Source organism: Folsomia candida, unplaced genomic scaffold (assembly GCF_002217175.1).
Source record: "Folsomia candida strain VU population unplaced genomic scaffold, ASM221717v1 Fcan01_Sc031, whole genome shotgun sequence".
In the NCBI taxonomy this organism is placed as follows: domain Eukaryota; kingdom Metazoa; phylum Arthropoda; class Collembola; order Entomobryomorpha; family Isotomidae; genus Folsomia; species Folsomia candida.
The window spans coordinates 30,623-37,489 of NW_019091223.1; positions in this window are offsets into that span (position 1 = coordinate 30,623).

A 6,867-nucleotide genomic window follows, 5' to 3' on the forward strand; every position below is an offset into this window, starting at 1 on the left:
TGATTTGGACATCACAGGCGACCACGTTGTTCAGTAAGATTTCAAAAACTGGAGCAACGTCTGACCCAAAACTAGTGACCACAGTTGGAAAGTAAAGAATTAAAAGATATTCAAAATAATGGAGAACCATTTTCAATTTGTTAAGCAAATTTGTTCTTAAGAATTGTTTGTTTAAGCGTACGCAATAATTGCATACATAAATACGTCGTCCCAGGGCTCTAAATATAATGAATCTTCTCAAACGACAGCTTTCTAGCAGGATTTTTTAAAATTCTGTTCACCAGCGGTGGTTTTCAATTTGTTATTTAAAGTTATTAAAACTCTACGTTTGTTTCCGGATAGTGAAATATCTCGCGTAGTTATTTTATTTCTCCGCTTTAAATGTTTTGCGTTCAGATCCTGTCTGCAATTTGTGTGCTGATTCTGTAAGTCGCCTGAACTTTCTACGTCGTAAAAAAAGTATTAATATGTATGTCTCGTATTCAAGGTGACTTTCCCCACTATGTAAGTCGACGTAGCATAAACAGACGACAGTAAATCAATATGTTCATCCATTTCCCTAAATTACCTGTGAGTATTGATGTCTAAATTTTTAAAAGCACTTTTAACGTACATATGTACGTAGATACGTACATATTCTACAAAAGTGTAAACACGCTGTTGGATTACGCGGTTATCAAATATGTATGTACATTGTCTATATGTACATAGTAAGAATGTTTTACATATTATTTAGGGGATATCAACGCGTGGGAAACTAGCAATATTACGTTTACCAAACTCGGTAATGAAGTATTACTTTGGCGGTGAAGTAATCGCCAAAAATAAATTCTTCTTGATTATTTACTGTGCAGGATTTCATTGGAATGAATGCTTAACGGGGTTAGTGAATGATCCCAGTCGCAGGTTTGGAGTTTTAATTAGTCAAATGGGGAACAGTGTAGCCAACACGATTCAAATGATGGAAATAGTTTTAACTTCGAGGCATTTAGGTATTAAAAGCCGGACTTATTTTTACAACGGAGTGAAAACCATGGATAAATTCATTGGAAAAATTGTACATATGTTTTGACGCAGCTCTGGATAAATATCTTGTGAAAACCTGATTTTTCTTCTAATTTTTAGGAAGGCATCCCAACTTTTAATCAATTTGTGTTGAATATGTTTAAAACCAGTTTTTTTTCCTGCTTGATTAAAATTTAAAAATTATGTATGTGGCCCATCCTCGGTACAAACAACGTTTCTTGAGGAAGTTTCTGAAAATATTTTAGGTCAAAGTTGAAAAATTTGTGACATTTTGTTTCCAAGAGAATGGGAGTGGGATTTTCTTCCTTGGCTTGATAGCCATTTTTTTCAACCTGGACCTCAAATATTTTGACTAATTCGCGCAAACTGCCTTAAGAAACGTTGTCTGTCTTGACTTGGACCACATAATCATACGTCGGATATGACTGAAAAATGACTTTTTCCATTTCTTGACCTACAGTCGCCAAACTTTCTGAGAATGTTTACGGTCAATAGTAGGTTACGTAGATCAAAGCATATTTTCTCATGTTTGTCATATTTTCGGGGTTTGGGACATATTCATATTCCGGATCATATTTTGGGCTTTTTTCGTTCATTTTATCATTTTTGGCCAAGTTCTAAGATTTGGCAACCAAATCGACAGAAAATGACAAAAGATTCAGTTTCTTCACAATGGTTGATTGTGAGAAACTTGCAGAAATTTACATTCATTTTCGCCTAAGGTGATTTAATTGATTGGGAATGAATTACATCACCCCAGAACTTGTTTTATTGCTAAAAATTGAGTATCACAAGAAAAAAATATAAAAAATTAAGCCAAAAATGTAAAAAATAAAGTCATTTTTATGGTCATATTTTAGAGATTTTTACGGTCATTTTTCATTCATATTTTGAGGTTTTATCGGTCATTCATATCCGACGTCTGCACATAATTTTAAAGTTTCAACCAAATTGGAGGATTGCACTTCACATTATCGCATTTTTAGTTTAACTTTAAGCTTATAAAGTTTTTTGCACAAATACTGACCCTTCTGTCTATACTAACATATATGTATCCAGCTGAAGTCTTACAGGAATTTAAAAATTTGGAGCATCAAACGGATGATTAATATTAATACATACAGGGTGGTTAAAATGTCACGCTACATACAGTCGAAAATTTTTCGATGTGCAAAATTCGTAAATTTCCATCAGCTACTGAAATTGTGTCTCTAAAATTCAACATGTTAAGAATTTCGTCATCAGTGCTGCATCAGTTTTAATACTAATTATAAAAATCACAACCCAAAATTTTGTAACTAGTGGAGCTTTAGAGACTTTTCTCACTGAAAAGTTTTCCATTGTAGCGTGATATTTAAACCACCCTGTACATTCCTCACCTATCTCAAAATTAGTAAGTATTTGCTGAATATAAATCAAGATAAAAAATTTATGTAAATTTGAATTTTGATTTGCAATTACAATTTGTATTGCCATTTAAACATACACAAGCCGTAGTTTGATTAAGGCTAAACGAGTTGTTTAAGGTTTATAGCGCATCTCGTATTTTTACAAACGAGTTCTTGACGGATTTATTTAGAAAAAATCTGATGAACCCGACAACACCTGCGCAATATTACAGCCTTCGGTTACATATTGGGTGTAAGACACAAAATAAACTCTTATACTGAGCTTCTACTCAAGAGAACGTCCTAAATATTTAAAAAAAGGTAAGGGTGCAAGAATATGGTAATACAGAAGTTTAAAGTGTAGATGTACATACATGTTTATCGGGTTCTTGTTAAAACAGTTAATTTAATCGCCAGCTTTAGCATCGCCAAAATGCACATGAATTCGTGCTCCCCTGCTAATCGTTAAATTCTTACCAGGTCAAAAAATTAAGAAATAAGTAGGGAACGTTCATATATTGCGTCACGGAAAAGGCGGGTGATAGCCTCTGGGGTTAATTTTCTTAATCTTTACATGATTAGTATAACGAAGACATGAGTACGTGTCATCCTCGAAATGGTAAGTTGTGGAAATCGACATTTCTTCGTGCCGTAATATATGGACGTTCCCTCATTTAACCTGTGATGCTGATTTTATATAACTTGTTTATCCTGCCAACAAAATCATTTGCTTATGTATGTAAATATGTAAATTCAATAGTATGTATGTTCCACTTTAAAGACATGTTGATACATATGTGGGAACGTCTATATGTTACTTCGTTGAAAAGGTGGCTGGGTGGTTTTAGGTCGACTATGTTATTCGTGTTAAGCTGACCATGAGTAGGATAAAGACAGGGTGGGCCAGTGGTCTAAAACGATGTCATTTTTTTCATATATGGACGTTCCCCATATTTTACTCCAATTAAAAAAAACGCCCAAAACAGTATTTATGTAATTCAGCTTTTCTTCCACATCTTCAGTCTCATTATTCCAAGCGAGTTGGCAACTACGCATATTAAGTTGAATCGTGAAAAGATGGAAAACATTTTTGGAAGTTGGTCTGCAAAAAGTTTTATGGTAAAGTCGCCCTCAGTTCTTATCAAATTTAAATCTTAAGTTGTTGTAAATGACTACATGTTTGTGAATGTCCATATTTTTGTATCAAATTTTGTATAAAATTGTTAAATTCCGGATTAATTCAAGATTTTATTTTCAATAGTTTAATTACCTTAAGACTTGTAAAATTTTATTATAAAGTCTTAGATATATAAATTTTATTTAAAAGCGTCATACATATGCAGTAGCGTACCAACCGTGGTATATTGTGGCACCAAATACCAGGCCCGGGGCCCGGGCCAGGTCGCTAGCTTTACACTAGATATAATGGACTTTTTTGGGCATTAAAGATTTTACAAAAAAAAATATTCCACGCAAATAAATTTTATTACATCTAGCATTAATCTGCTAGATCTTATTTGTTTTTCATATATATGTAATTACTTTTGTATGAATTTAGAGCAAACACCTATATTATAATTTCGAAAAGTCCGTCTCGTGAAATTTTCCGTGACATTGACTGCATTCTGATTGGTGGCCGGCTTTTTGGCTCCGCCAATCACAACACGGATATGATTTCGGTTGTGATTTCGGTTATGATTTCGGTTATGATTACGGTTATCATTTCGGTTATCATTTCGGTTATGATTTCGGTATGATTTCGGTTATGATTTCGGTTATGATTACGGTTATCATTTTGATTATGATTTCGGTTATGATTTCGGTTATGGGTAACCAGAAAACAAATTCTTAGCAAATTTAAAAAATTGCTTATCAACGTCAAAAAATTTCCTTAGCAATGTTAAAAAATTCCCTTAGCAACGTCAAAAACAATTGCCTAGCAACATAAAAAGATTCTTTAACATAAAAAAAATTCTCAGCAACCTCAAAAAGATCTCTTAGCTACATAAATAAAATTTCCTTAGCAACGTTAAAAAATAGAAACGTTAAAAAAATTCCTTACCAACGCTAAAAAATTTCTTGGCAACGTTGAAAAAAGTCCTAGCTGGCAACCAATCTGAATGAAGAAATGTACTGGAAAGTTTAAGGGAACAGGCTTTTCGATGTTTTAACATATTTAGATGTTGTTTTACTCTCAAATTATAATTCGGTTATAATTAGTTCATCGCCGCATGGATGTGGTGCTTTGATCGAAAGATTTTGTTGTCTTGATTTAAAACTTAATGTGGACCGTCTTTAAGACGGGCTTATAGGCTAGTAATCTATAATTTTTAATTTTAATAGTTTGACTTTAGAATTCAAATTAAGTAAATACAAAATCCTGATTTTAGCTGAAACTCATTTAAAAATTCAGCTACATAAATGGGAAATAAGCAATTTAAAATTCGTAGGGTAAAAGTTTGAGAGGATCACTTCATGCATACGGATTTTGAGTTACAATTCCGGCAAATGTAAATTACCTGACACCAGGCCCTAAACTGGGGTGGGCAAGCAGGGCAATTGCCCTGGGCGCCAAGTGGTCAGGGCACTGGATATAATGAGTTATTTCAGATTATACAAACACAAATTTTGACAGGAAAGTAAGTGGATCCACGCAGAATTTGTTAAAATTAATTCTAAATTACAAGTCGGTCCAGAACGAAAAAGCTCCTTAGAAGTTACCAGGTATTATATCTGCATTGTTGAGAAGTTCAATGCAAGGAGTGCCATATGGTCGCTAATAACCCTATAGCCATTTCAATCTAATTCTAGATTTTATACACTGTGGCCTTTGAACTGGTAATTGTTGCGTCTTAGAGCAGGTATAATATTTTTTATACGCAATTGAAGCCTTGCAAATAGCTTTCAGAGTGCCGAATTTTTTTTGGTCAATTTAAGGACTAGGACCTATTCAAAATTTCGAAATTTAGCAAGCGAACCCACGTCGCAGTTATAATCGAACTTAAATAAATATAAATATTGTGAGTATTTGTAAATTGCGCAATTGGTTTGCCAACTTGTGCAGGTCGACCCCGTCGACTACATACACACCACCGGTACTATTTTAGGCGCCGACCCTGCTGCTTAAAATTCTCGTAACGTCGCCCCCGAGTAAAATTTGGCGCTGATTTTAAGTCGGGCTGATTTTGGTCTAATTGAAATTATAAAACTCAAACTTTAAAAATATTTTCAGTACAAAAGTACAGAATAGATAGACCTTGTATTTGACAATCTCTTACTTACGTATGTAATGTATGACACGATCAAAATATGTAGACATGAATAAAGTTTCTCCGATTTTGACCGGAGGGATTTTACATTTTTATTTTTGAAAAGAAGAATTTTGGTGTTACCTTAATTGCACCTATGCCTTTGAAGAAATTGATAAATACTTTTTTGATCACGACTTTTCGCCTAAATAATTATACTCGAAACTTGAAACTTTGGAATTATTTTCAATCTTTAAAACTTTCTGGTTGAAGTCTTTTTTAATTAGAGAGTTAGTGCCACAAAATTTTGCAGCTTTACAACAAGGATGAAAGTGAAATTTTATCTAATGTTTTGTCACGGACTTATGCAAGAAAAAATAGAATATATTAAAAGTAGTGCAAACCACTCAAAATCGGAGATGTTATAATTTTCACTTCAAAAAGGCTTTCCATGTTTGATGCTTTTCCTAGTCGCTGATCTACGTGAGCTTACAAGGGAACCTTAAGTACTGTAACACCTGGATTTCCTCCCAAATAGCCTTAATCGAAAGATACGTAATTTAGTGAAACTTAAACTTCGTCTTAGAACATGCGGTGCAGAATCACGTTTTCGCGAAATATTTGGCAATAGCAAAACCAAAACGGGCATTTTTCCAATTCTTTTAACATAGCCAGCAGACTAATGAATGATGAAATGAAGTTTATAGACTATAGATATACACAACGTATAAACTTCATTTCCTCATCCACTTTTAGTCTGCTGGCTAAGTTAAAATCATTTGGAAAATGCACGTTTTAGTTTAGCTCTTGCCAAATATTTCGCGAAGCGTGATTTTGCACCTCGTATTCTATAACAAAGTTTAAGTTTCACTAAATTATCTGTCGATTAAGGCTGTTCGGAAGAAAATCGAGGTTTGACGTACCTACGGTTCCCTTGTTACTATTCTACGTCTTTAGTCAGAGACACGGACAGGCACACAAGTTGGTTCAAGCCGCCGCCGATAGTTACATAGCCGTCGACCTATGTATGGGCAATTATATATGTAGCTACATATATGTTCTATTATAATATTAAGTGACTGTAGTTTGGACGGACGAAAATTCGCGAGCGGCTAGGGGCGCCTGGAAAGTTTGCCCACCCTTGGATATGGGCAGTTTAGGCACTGCCTGACATCAAAGTTTCTCAACAGCTGGCATTAGTTTCT